Source organism: Phacochoerus africanus, chromosome 1 (assembly GCF_016906955.1).
Source record: "Phacochoerus africanus isolate WHEZ1 chromosome 1, ROS_Pafr_v1, whole genome shotgun sequence".
Classification (NCBI taxonomy): Eukaryota; Metazoa; Chordata; class Mammalia; order Artiodactyla; family Suidae; genus Phacochoerus; species Phacochoerus africanus.
The window spans coordinates 211,829,682-211,843,703 of NC_062544.1; the positions used below are offsets into that span (position 1 = coordinate 211,829,682).

Genomic DNA, 14,022 nt, shown 5'->3' on the forward strand with positions numbered 1-14,022 from the left:
CAATGATTAAAGATGAGAAATTACATACAGATTTTTTTTTTTTTAGTACCAGTGTAAACCCTAATAAGTAGGATTTGCTTATAACAGAAATTCTGTTTCATATGTCTCAATGGAAAAATAAGACGTAATTAACACAAATGATAATGGGAAGGGGAAGGTAGGTATATTATTCCCTTTATAAAAATTATTCCCAAATTCACAATCATCTGAAACTAGAATTTAGGGATCTTACAATGCTGCAGAACCAGGAAGCGGGGAAACAGTTAACAATTTTAAGAGAACATGATCCTATTAGAGAGCAAGATGAGGTAAAGAGTGAAATTATCTGATAAAACATTACTTGCCCATTAAACTAGCAAAAAAAAAAAAAAAAGATAAGGTGCATCTCCACACTTTGCTGTTAAGAATGAATCTGCACTAGCTTTTTGAAAAACCAACTGACAGTATATGAAAATTTAAACCTCACACATACTTCACATACTTTGATCCAACAATCTCAATTAGGAATCCGTGTCACATGTTCCCTGTGCATGGATGTTACCACTAAGTTTCTTCAAATTCCTCTGCATTGTTAGATTTATGAAATGAAGTATAAAAGTACCAGGGTTTCCACTGGTACTTTTTTTCTTCTGGGAGTGAGAATGGATACTTACAAACAACAACAAAACAACAAAAACCTAGTTGAAATGAGTATTTTTAAAGAAGCACAAAAGATTGTGTTAGGGGAATTAATGCAATATGAATTGACAAATCAAGAGTTCTAGTAACACCTTGCATAAAGTAAACCAAATTGTGTAAGCCTAATTTCCCAAACTAAAAGTTACACTTTTAGGGGTAAAGGATTAAGAGGTATCAAACTATTATGTATAAAATGAGCTACAGGGATATATTGTGCAACACAGGGAATACTGCCAATGTTTTATAACACTGTAAACAATGTATAACCTTCAAAAATTACGAATCACTGTATTGCACACCTGTAACTTATAAAACACTGCATATTAACTATACTTCAATAAAAAATTATACTTCCAAGTTTTGAGGTAAGAGGTTTTTTTAAGCAATATATGCATGAATGTTCTTCCATTTCAATGCAAATTAGTGACCATTTCTTCTAAACTGCAATGCTATTAATCCAAATCCCTAACAACTTGTTTGACATTTCAGCGATTTAAAAGATGGTCTTTTGAAACCATTAACATTCATTAATTCTAAGACTCATATTTTCCACATTTTAGCATAGTTAAAATCAGGATGCAGCTTAGATGAAACCTTACTGTTGCAACTGGCAAGTGACCACGATGATGCAGTGGTCAATGCATGCATGTGCTCAAAGTAGGTGTCAACTGTTCATGGTCAATGCACACACGTGCTCAAAACTATTCATAGCATTGTCATTTCAGCTGAGTAAAGTGCACTGCTGGCAAAGTACAATGCTGACTTTAAATTGACTTAAAGTATTCAAAAACATTACGCTGCAGTTGCATACTGAAACAAAGAGTAATCATTTGCACAGAAAGATATCAAAATAGAGCAGCAGAGTGGAAAGGCAAGACTAGGATGAGAAGGAGTGGAGGGACAGGAAAGAGAAGGGAAAAAATGAAAAGAGGGGAGAACAGGAGAACTTTCCAGAGAATTATACTTCTAAATTTTCAGCATGTTAAGGAGTCACACATAGACTCCAGAGATGTTCATTTTTCTAATGGACAACAAACCCCCAAATTTTTCATTAACTCAGTATAGTTCAAGAATATTGTATTATGCTTGCAAGAAAACAAAATTGGTTTTACTCATCATGATCTTGTACTACAGTATGGTTCACATTTCATTCTTCCAAACATTATGAAGACTCAACTACAAAGAAACACAAAGTCACCAGGAAACCTATTCTGTACAAAAAGGACAATCCTACAAATTCACAATTCTAACTGATAGGGATAGGCACCTGAATCAGCTTTTTAAAATTATGTGAGTTTGTCTTTTTCCACTTTACTCCTTTTTCCCCAGTTTGAAACCTACTCATGTTGACTCAGCATACAAAGGAAGTATAAAGCCTTTGAAGTCTGCATTCAACAAATATTTCAGTATCACAGCTCTTTAAATTGCTGTTGAAGAGGATAAGAGCCTTACTCCTGATATGACCATCATAGAAATCTGAACTTTCTCATTTCCTATGGTCACTCTGTAATCCACTATTCAGGATTTTTTTTTTTTAAATCCATGTATTGGATTTTTTTTTTTTTTTTTAAATCTATTGGGGTACTATGCCAACCATGACAACTTACACAGGGATTTCTAGTTTACAAAATACTTTTTCTGGAATCATCTATTTTCCAGTTTTCAATCAACACTGTCTTTTAAAAACAGGGAAAAATAATCTTCACTTAACCAAGGTTATTTTTCACCTTCCCTAGAAAGTCAAGCATGCAGTGACTGTATACTGAGAAGCCTTACCAACAAATTAAGGAATGACATGCAGACAGCACCATCTTTCTATTTCTAAAAAATCCAACTGAAAGCAAAACATACTTGAAATACACACTTTCATAAAGAAAATTGTGACTAGGTTCCCAAGACAGCCCACAAATGACCTTTTTACTCCCACAATTCTGCTGAATTCTACTTCATGTTACACTAGCCTGGGCTGTCGCGCAGGTAGCCAGGTTACCAGGCCTCTACTTCCGCTACCCACTTCTTATTTATTAATATTCCCCAAGCCTCCACTTCCTCTGCCCTCTTCTGAACTATTAATATCCTCAGGGCTTCTCTCTTTGTAACAACATCATGGGCAAAGGGCGGCACTACTGGCCCATCGACAGCGGCAACCACCAACCAGTACTTTCAGACAGCTAAAATTCAACAGGCTCATTTCATCTTTCTTCCAGAAACCTGCCCTCCCTCCCGCCACCACTACCAATTCCCTCTGCTCCTTTAATGAGTAGGACTTGCCTAAAAAGCTGGGCCAGGCATTTGGAAGACATCCCAGACTCCTTCCTATCCCACACCTTCTATATGCAACTGGGCACTTCGTCTTACCATTTCTACCTTCCCCAAACCCACCTCGCCATGCCCCTGTCTGCACTGGCATTGCCTCAACTCTGTCTGGATGCCCTCTCCAGTCTCCCTCATTCTAATCAATATACAAACCAGATCTGATGTCTCTGCTTAAAATTGCAATAGCTTCCTACTGTCTCCAACAGCATTTCACAATTAGTAAAAGTCTCTCCAAGATAGTTTTTTTGTCAAGACATTGCCTGCTCATATTAATGGATGAAAAACACTGGATTAAATAAAGATAAGCAGCCCTCTTACTAGCAAGACTCTGAAAAGTTTTACAACGCATAAGGCTACTATATGTTTCCCTACCATGGAAAACCAGGCAGGAGAGAGGCCCAACTGGGCTCCAAGAACAAAGTCACAACCGATTGGACAACATATAAAATCCTTCAGAATCTGGCCCTGCCTAGCTGTCAACACCGTCTTCCATTCACCTCTTACAAATCTTACATCCCATCTATAAGAGAACCATTTGTAGTTCTTCGAAGAGCCCTACTGATTCCTGATTCCACGCCTGTCCATACATTGTTCCCGCTGCCAAGAATGCCCTTCCCCAACTTAGTCTGGCTGAAGAGCTCCTGCTGGTCCTTCCAGACCCTGGTCAACCACCTTCTTTACTAAGCTTTGACCGTCCCTTCCCCTCCCAGCAGAGGCCTTCTCCACCTCTGTCCCTCCTCTCTGTGTGTCAGAGCATTTGTCCCATGATCTTGGGCTTACAGACTAAAATCCTTAAAGGCTGGGAACCAGGCCAGCACTCAGCAGCACAGCTGAACGAATTAGGGCAAAAAAGGGGGTGTGAGGAATGGGTAAAGTCTGGGAGTCCTCCTGAGCGCCCCTGAAGTGCTTCCATTTCCTCACGCCATCCACGCCTGCATAGGAGCAGCACAGATGGAGCTGGTGCTATGGCAATCCTATGGATCGCCCACTCTTCCTGACTGAAAAGCCTTGTTTATTTGTTTTAGAGACCAATGAAAGTCAAGTTTTCATGACTATGGACAGAGTCTCACCAACATGTTCACCAATGAACTTAAAACAGTGCTTTTATCCCAACCAAACAGTATCCTAAAATCTAACCCCAGACCACTTTTTGATTTAGAAAAAGGCAAATTAATTGAGAAAATAAAGATGTTGTCCAAGTACCCTAATATTTCAAAATAAACCTGTAAACATTAAATTAGCATCCTAGTAAGAATCATTATGGTTTATCACTACTTCCCATTTCATAAAAAATCATTTGTTAGAATGTCACTGTCTACAGGTGCCAAATATGTGCTAAATGCTGGAGATTACAAAGATTAAATTTCTAACCTCAAGAAGCCAAATCTAGGCTAGACAACTAAGTAAGCCAACATCAAAGTGGTCGTGTGCTGCAGTAAAGCAGGCGCATGGGGGCCAGGAAGAGGCACAGGCAGGGGGACAAAGAGGAGAGCCAGGGACCGAAGAAAAGACTCAGAGAAGAACTCTCCCCTGCGCTAAGACCTGCCAGGTGGGAAGCTCATCAGGCAAACGGGCAGTAAAAAGAGGGGAAATAAGAGAGGGAGGAATCCAAGCAGAAGAATTACCATACGCAGAAGTGCTAAAGTGAGAAATGCTAGTAAATGTCAGGAAATACAAGTTACTCAAACTGGCTGGAAATGGTGCTAAAAAAGATGGAACAGAATCAGATTACGATGAAAGACTTTGTGTGACATGATAAAGACATGGATTAACTTGTTTGTGACAGAGTCTGAAGTTTTCTCATGTGAAAGAGACCCAAGGCCATGCCAAGGGGCCACACTCCCAAACAATACATGCTGAATGGTGTGCAGTGCAGCTGCTCTGCGCTCCCTTGCTGGACTGTTTACCTCTAAGAGGGCAGAATTCACTCAGCAATGCACACCCACCATCTAGCCCTGTGCCTGGTACAAAGAGGAAATTAAAAAGTATTGAACAGTTAGATGTGCCAACACAACCTTAGGGCTCATCCAAGAGGCCTTAACCCAGCCTCCTTCCTTACTGCCTATAAAATCACAACTCTTATTATGCACTACAATAACTGGTAACTGCCACAACTTTTAAAGGAACATGGGGAAAGGTCATTCACTATGGGCTACACCAGAGATGAGAAAGGATTTGGGGGGAAAAAACACATTAAGATGCTTCTGAACCTGACAAAATTTAAGTTTTTCTTTTATTTATTTACTTTTTTTTTTGGCCACCCCACAACATATGGAGTAACCTGGCCAGGAATCAATCAGATCAGAGCCTTGGTTGCAACCTACATCAGATCCTTTAACCCACTGTGCCGGACCAGGGATCAAACCCAGGTCTTGGCACTGCAGAGATGCCGTAGATCCCCTTATGCCACAGCAGGAACTCCAAGTTTTTCTATTCTTCTCACCATAAACTGAACAGAGGAGTTCCTGTTGTGGCGGAGCAGAAATGAATCCAATTGGTATCCACAAGGATGCGGGTTCGAACCATGGCCTCTCTCAGTGGGTCGGGGATCTGGTGTTGCCGTGAGCTGTGGTGTAGGTCACAGAAGAGGCTTGGATCCCTGCATTGCTGTGGCGTCGGGGATCTGGTGTTGCCGTGAGCTGTGGTGTAGGTCACAGAAGAGGCTTGGATCGCTGCATTGCTGTGGCTGTGGTGTAGGCCAGCATCTGTAGCTCCAATTCGACCCCTAATCTGGAAACTTCCATATGCTGCAAGTGTGGCCCTAAAAAGCAAAACAATAACAAAAACAAAAACAAGCAGAAAACCATGGATTAGCTCAAAATTATTCACCAACTCTAAGACAGTGTTGATCACTATAAAAAGTATATTTTCATATCAAAAGCTCCCATGAAATAAAAATTTATTTTAACTAACAATTTGCTAGATTAGCCTTTCAAATAATTAGGTGCTACTTAGGCTACCTGCCTATAGTACTTTACATTTTTTCTTAGTAAATGGATTTATATTATTATCATCAGCATGTAAGTAAGAACTCCATCTCTGGTGGTTAGGAAAATAATAAGGAAAAAAGGTTTTAAACGGAAACATTAGGCAACCATGGACAAAAAGAAATTATAAATGATCCAAGAAAACTGATGACTTAAGAAACTAAAGCATAATTTAGAGACTGATGAAAAATCTTTGGTCTCTGAGGAACCAGTGACTCACATTTAAAGAAATCAATCCAAAGGCCACAGAAGTAAAATGAAATTTTAAGTCTTCTTTTTAAAGAAAAGATGTAGGCACATTTCACTAATCAGAATTTCTAAGTGAAAATAGGGAATATAAAATCCTATTAAATCAACATAATGAAATATATTTTTAAATTCTGTAATGCAGCCAGAAAAAGCAACAACAGGTAACAGTAACATTGGGGGGGGGGGGGAACCACACTCAGAGACAAAAAGAGAAAGATAAAAATATACATCAACTGTACATGAGATACAGGAATTTAACATCTTGAGCTTTTTAGGATGTTGCTACCAAAGATGCTAAATCATGGTATTTTTGCTATGAAAAGCCTAAATTTAACAGTATGTCATTAATGCCTGCTGCTCCACTTAAAAAAAGCAATCCTTAACCACACCCCGCACGCTTTCTCATGACACACATATACACACACAAGTGCGACTTGTTTTGAACATGTTAAATGCTCAAAATGAACAAACAATGTTAAGTTAGCATTTACCCAGTCTCTTACCGTCACAGTTCTCTAAGGTAGGCTCTATTACCTCCACTCGGCAAATGAAGAAACTAAAAAAGCTTAAGTAACCTGACCCAGACCACAGAGCTATTAAATGACGAGGCTGGAATTCACAATCACTTGTATGTGGCTCTGAGGTCACATTTTAACCAATACACCATGCCTTCTCCCAGGGCATGACTGTTAAGTCAATTATGCAAGGCTCTCCGTGTGGTAAAAAATATCAAGTATAACCCTAGGGATATTGCAAATTTTCATAAATAGCTAATTTCTTTCTCCATTATTCACACCATGGAATCATATCATATTTGGATTGAATGACATCAATCCAACTATATGTGCTGGAAAAGAAAAACGCGGGGGAAAACATTCTACTTTTTTTAAAGAATAGTTACATGCACACACCTAATCTTCATCTAGACTGGACTGCAGCTTCTTGGGGTTTTTTTTTTTTTTTTTTTTTTTCTTTCAGGGCCACACCTGCAGCATATGGAAGTTCCCAGGCTAGGGGTTGAATTGGAGCTGCAGCTGCCTACACCACTACGAGGGATTTGAGCAGCATCCGAGACCCAGACCACAACTCACAGCAACACCGGATCCTTAACTCACTGAGCGAGGCCAGGGATCAAACCTGCATCCTCATGCATGGTAGTCAGATTAGTTTCCACTGAGCCACAATAGAACTCCAGGAAAATACTCTAAATCATGGTGGCAGGACACATGCCCTTACATCCCTGTCCCAGAGTGAGCAGGCAATGGAGACTAAATCTGCTGTTCCTCAGCCGACTTAAAGCCCCATTCACCCTTCAAATCTCACATAACCGATTATGATTCCCGCTCAGCAAAAAAGTAACCTGTTCTAGGGAGTTCTTGCTGTAGCGCAGTGGGTTAATGATCTGGCTTGTCTCTGTGAAGGCACTGGCTCGATCCCCAGCCTGGCAGAGTGGGTTAAGAATCCGTTTGCTGCAGCTGTGGCGTAGGCCGCAAATGTGGCTCAGATTCGATCCCTGGCCTGGGGAACTTTCATATGCCGAGAGTGCAGTTGAAAAGCGGGAAAAAAATAACCTATGCTAACAGCTGAAGGAAAAACCAGCTCTGAGAATTGAAGAACAATTTGTCAGCTAACCAGTTTTCGAACTAGTGCCTTCCTAAGCAACTTTTTCACACGTAATTTCAACTACACAGGATTTTCACCTTAAATGAAAATTCAGGCCCAAAGCCTCTACATAAAAGGGGATTTCGCTTTACTCAGCTCAGAAAGAATTAGGAACCAAAACACTTGTCTTTTATATATCAAAGTTAAGTTACTAACATATTTTTCATCTTACTTCACGAATAGGAAAAAGAGAGCAATAGGTATGCTGCTAGACACACATGGGAGCTATTCCATGACTAACTTTAAAAATAAACTAAAAATGTACTCAGTCAAGTGGTCAAAAGCAATCCTTAAAAGTTGATTCTCAATAGAAAACACACACACACAAAACAGACTGAGGATTTATGATGTGTCAGCACTAAAATACAAAGCAAGATAAGGGTGAAAAGAAGACCCAACTAAGGGAAGACTTCTCCTTTGCCACCACACTGTCACTTACTTCTCAGACGGCAGTTTCTAGCCCAAACAACCTACAACCACTCGGAATTCCTATTTTCCAATCTCATACCTCTTTATTTCAATATTCAATTCACAAATTCCTTTGTGAAAAAAACAAGATAAACTAAATAAAATAGGAGTCAATTAAACTAGCTTGCCATCACTGAAGTAGAACTTTCACTGCCACCACCCAACAACAAATATAAATATTTCTATTAAAAATTTCTGAGAGGGAGTTGCTGTTGTGGTGCTGCAGAAACAAATCCGGCTAGGAACCATGAGGTTGCGGGTCTGATCCCTGGCCTCGCTCAGTGGGTTAAGGATCTGGCATTGCCGTGAGCTGTGGTGCACATCGCAGATGTGGCGTGGATCTGGCGTTAGTGTGGCACTGTGGCTGTGGCATATGCTGGTAGCTGTAGCTCTGACTGGACCCCTAGCCTGGGAACTTCCATATGCTTCAGGTGCAGCCCTAAAAAGCAAAAAAAAAAATTTCTGATCAAGATTATACAGACATCAGCAAGTTCCACATCACATGATGAGGAAATTCTACTTTACAGTTAATTCACTTTTCTTGGAAATTTTATTTCTTACCTAACTAGCATCTGAGTGACAAGAGATTATACAGAAGCAAGATTCACAATGAGTGAGAGAGTCAACAAGAGGGAAATTTTGATCAAGCGACTAATTACAATTCACTTCATTCATCCCATCTCACAAAAATCAGACTTCAAACACAGGGTCCTTCTTCCTACAGTCTTAGCTCATCCTAGTATCAGTGGCCTTTCTCGATAGAAGAGGTAAAAGATGCATTTTCGCCTGTAACTTCAAAAGAATGCGCATCTGGGGAGGTCCATTTTCCTAAGTCTACATGGCTCGTCCCTTAGGGAGACACCTTGTGGTACATTAAGTCCTTTTTTAATTTAGGAAGGCTCAAAGTTTGCTCTTTGAGTTAATGTTTTACCATCTCAGACCTACCAAAGGCCCCAACAGGAGGCTTTGGGTTTAAGATGTTATGAGGTCTGGTGTTGGGATAGTTTTCTCTGGAGAGTTCTTCTACGGAAACTTCAGTGAGCCCCATTCTCAACTTTCCTCAGCCTTGGACGTTTGATTATTTGAACAGCTCTCCCCTTTCCTCATCCCACTTTTCTCCCTTCTTACTGAGGACCAAAAACTCATTTTCAACTCACTATTAACACAGTGACTATTTTTTCCAATTACCATTTATTCATGACATTTCACATTATCGCTACATTTAATCTTACTAATACAAAAATTCTTTTTGGTCTTTTTTTTAGGGCTGCTTCCCTCGGCATATGGATGTTCCCAGGCTAGGTAGGGGTCGAATCGGAGCTACAGCTACCGGCCTATACCACAGCCACAGCAACGCCAGATCTGAGCTGCGTCTGTGACCTACACCCCCCAGCTCATGACAACACCAGATCCTTAAACCACTGAGCAAGGCCAGGGAAGGAACCCGCAATCTCATGGTTCCTAGTCAGATTCGTTAACCACTGCCCCACATTGGCAACTCCTAGGGCCCAATTCTGATCCTCTGTTATTTCTCTACTCTCAAAATATGAAGATCAACAAAATTCAAGTAAGACTCTAAGGATAACTTCCGTGCTTTTGCAGGTTACCTGGACTAAGGGGATTAATTAGAACACAGTTTTGATGACTACAGATTTACTCTCTCTACCCGGCCAAATGGCTTCATTTCACACAAACTACGTTCCAAAACCAAAGACTAAATCCCATCAGCTAACTCTTAGATCCAGATTTAACCAGATGGGCTATATAGCACATTCAGAATACATTCCATCTCTGGAACAAAGCCTCTGGTGGTAGATGTCAGACACTCGATTATCTTCTTTTAGCATACCACTGTGAATTGTTTTAAGAATGTTGTCTTTAGGAATTCCCATTGTGGCTCAGGGGTAAGGAACCCAACTAGTAGTATCCGTGAGGATCCAGGTTCGATCCCTGGCCTCATTCAGTGGGTCCGGGATCCAGGATCTGGCACTGCTGTGAGCTGTGGGACAGGTCACAGAAAACTCATCAGAGAATAAATAGCGTTTAGACATTCTCGTACCTGAGTTTTGCTTTTACTACGAAACCATTTTCCTATCTACACAGGAATTTATCCTATTTATCTCAAATCAGTTGTAAATTAGAACTTTAATAACCAGAGCTACCCCAAATAAAGCTTCCTTGTTGGCCTGGACAAAGAACCAGGCCCTCTTACTACATAATTTGAACCCAGAATCAAATTGTCAACTTTATTTTCAAAATAAAGTGCTACTTAATATTTGTATTTACTTATAATTGTACTTCTTATAAATTAAAGCAACTAATGTCATCATTATTCCTACCCAATTCCCTGACCTCAAACAGGCTTTGTTGTTCTGATAATGTTCAAAAATCTCACTTAGCTGTTTCAGCCTCACCTGATCTAATGGTGGGTAATACCAAAACAAGGATAGTAGCTAAAGCAAACTTCCATAACAATTACTAATAAGCCTGCTATTTCAAGCAACTTCCAGGAACTGATTTGCCTTTAAAAAGGGTCACCAGAATGGGATGACCATACACCTTTATTTTGGCAACTATAACCTATTAGGCCAAGCAACAATCCTCCTAAGAGCAAAATACAACACATATTCCAGTGAAACAAAATTAACACATGTGACTTGGTAAAGAGGCTGAATTCAAACCAAGGGCAGAGAGCACTTTTAACTAAGTAACTGCCCTTCAAAAGACAATCTCCAATCAGAATACCTTCAATTTAGCAACAAAGCCTTCAGAACAGTGTTCATTTTGCAATGATCTTTAACCTTCCAGCATTTGTTAGATTTCTTAAAAATTCTAACTTCCTGGCTCATAGAGCTAAAATAGTCATTACATACACAAATGTTCTACTCATTTAGTTTGGGATCATGTGTAGGAAACACAGATTTCTGTTTCTAGGTTTACCACTCCATACCCATTCGTTTTGTACTAATATAACCACTAAATACAGCTCTTAAACACTGATGATTAAAAGTAGTTAATTATGTGAGTGATTCATACCTCCTATGTCCAGACACCAAGATCCAAGGATGTTTCTGTCAGATCTATGGGAAAAGGTAATGATAAACACCTGTCACAAAATTTTTCCAAATGGAGAAGCTCTGAATTACTGTCAACCCCCAATTAGATTCCCTCAGCAATCACTCCCCCCACCCCAAAGAGATCACACATCCACAGAACCGCACTGTGCACATGGTGTGGGGAGAAGGAAAGGGTATAAAGAGAGTGGCCATGAAGTAATGGAAGACAGGGCCTTGGGTTTTTCTAGTTCTATCACAGAGTCAAAGTGAGAAGCCTTAGATAAGTCATAAGTCACTTTTCCTCTCTGGGCCTCACTTAGCTTAATGCGGTAATTGACAAGGAGCTCTACTACTCCGTGGCTAAGGACGAATTCAAGATTCCTCAGTCAGCACTCGTACAAACCCATCCAAGCTCCCTTCTAATACCTTACCTTCGACCTCACCATCTCCTGAACTTTCTAAAAGGGCTGGACGACCGTCCCACTCCCAAATCCCAACACACACTCGCCTTCTTCTCAAGTGGCGTGACCCAACCAGGCCTTCACACCCACAACGTGGAGCCCTCCTTCTCGCCTCACCTGTCCCAGACAAACATTCCGCAGTCTTAGCGCTCCCCTCCGCACACACGCCTTCCAGGAGAAGTGATGCCCAATTCCGGCCCGAGGAGGCCGACCGAGAGCTCACCTGGTACCCGCCACCCCCGACAACACCATTCATCTCCTCCAACCTCCCCCATCACCTCCACCCACCGGCTCCACGCTCCGTTCACCCTGCCTTCCAGCGCCCCGGGAAAGCCGGGACCACTCACCGGGCGCCGCGGCGCTGTCTCCTCGGCGGCCTCCCGGCCGGAGCAGCCAAAGGGCCGCGGGGGGCCGGGGCCGGGGCCCGCCGCTGTCGCCGCCGCCGCCTCGCCTCAGCCCAGCCCCATCGCCCTCGGCCAGCGCCGGCGGCCGCGGGTCGCTCGAGCTCGAGGCGCCGCCGCCGCCGCGCGCTGCGGCTCGGGGTTAGGGGAGGGAGGCGCCGCGGCGGGGCCCGGGCCGAGCCGGGGCGCAGGGGCGTCCGCGCTCTCTTCCTCGGCGCGCGCGGCTGCGGCGTGCAGCCGGAGCAGGGCGAGAACAAGGGCGGGCGGCAAGGGAAGGCAGGCAGGGGAGGGGGGCGGTCTGCACTCCCAAACGGCCTCTCGCCGCCAGCGACGTAGCGAACCCCCCTCCCCTCCGCTGTGGCGCCTGGATCGCGCTGCCGGGAGAGCCCGCAGGCGGGCGGGGGAGCGCTCAAGGCGAGCTCGGGACTCCCGCGCCGGATGTGAGGTCACGTGATTGCCTCATCCAACGCCGAGGGCGGAGGGGCGCAGAGGGGACGTCAGGAGGGGCGGGACCGGTGGGTGGGCGGGCCGAGATTCGGGCCACGCCCACCACCTCCCCTTTAGCTCCCCCACCCCCAGGCGGGAGGAGAAAAGAAAGGGGGAGGGAGGGCACTACAGGGGGGCTCGAGGTTGGGGTGCGGGGTGTTACTAAGCAAGAACGGCATTTTTTTTGGCGGGAGGAGGTGGAATTTACCAACCTGGCCGTGCAAATACCAGCTCACAGTCCAAGTCCGCATTTTATGAACAGGGAAACTAAGTCCCTGCGAGAGGCCTAACCTAACTTGCCCAGAGTCAAGGTCACGGAGGAACCTTGTACGAAAATGCTAGAGAGGAAGCCAGATCGTGGCTCCCAATCCAGGTCCCTTTCATTCCTAGTAGTCCCCTCCCCCATCCAAAAAAAGAAAAAAGAAACAAGCAAAAAGCTGTAATTCTCTTTTAACCACCGGCTCTGCGCGCCAGGCCTCGGGCGGAGGACTAGTAAGTGTACCCAAGAGAAAGTTCCCACGCTTCCATTCCACCGCTTCTAGCGGTAAGGAGTTCCTTCCGACAGCGCTGGATGTAAATTAAATACTTCCCTCCGCAGAAGATTTATCTCTGAGCAGGGCCCCGGCCGGATGTACAAATCGCGAGTCTGGTTTTCGCGGAGACCCTTCGATGACGCGCCTGCCATCTTTTGGCGCTGAGACTCCCTTGCCCGTGACCTTGGAGCAGGGCCATTTTTTTGTCATTCACCTTACCGCTAACAGAATTCCTAGCTGCTCAAGCGTAAGAAAGGAGGAGACCACGACCTCTGGTGCACTGCACTTGGGCACGCTTCGCCAGGGGCAGGGAGCATTCAGGCTCTGGTTCATAGCATTTAAAGACATTTCTTGGGGTGAATGGGGGGAGCTACCACCTTTGGTACGCGACACTTGGTGACACCTCATCTGGAGCAGCACACATCCCAAGTCAAGTCACCAATGTCACCTTAGAGAGAGCCTGGAACACGCTGCTCCGGGCCCCCGAGGTTGTTTGGAGCTGGACGGTTTCCGAGCACTTCCTCGCACCCTTTGGCTTGGACCACGCACTGGACTGAGATGGATCTACAGCTCTCTCTTCCCCACCCCTGGGCTCAGTCTCACGGTTTGATTCCACCCTGACGGTGTTCAAATGATTAAATGAGATAAGGAGTGTGGAAGTGTTGGGCAAACTCTAAGAAGCTCCCTCGGAGGCCTTGGGCCCTTAAAGCCTCCTTTCCCACCTC

The 14,022-nt window shown here is 43.5% G+C and overlaps 1 protein-coding gene across 5 annotated transcripts in view; it reads right to left on the reverse strand.

The window, feature by feature from the left end:
* ATP13A3 (ATPase 13A3) overlaps window positions 1–12,314 on the reverse strand; it is an 83,212-nt gene extending 70,898 nt beyond the window's left edge. For all 5 annotated transcript variants that reach the window (XM_047789071.1, XM_047789080.1, XM_047789054.1 and 2 more), the window contains exons 1-2: window positions 12,225–12,314; window positions 11,397–11,440 (exon numbers count right to left, since the gene is read on the reverse strand). The gene's annotated coding sequence lies outside the window, so the exon portion shown is untranslated. The remainder of the gene's footprint in view (window positions 1–11,396; window positions 11,441–12,224) is intronic.
* Between the last annotated feature and the right edge of the window lie 1,708 nt (window positions 12,315–14,022).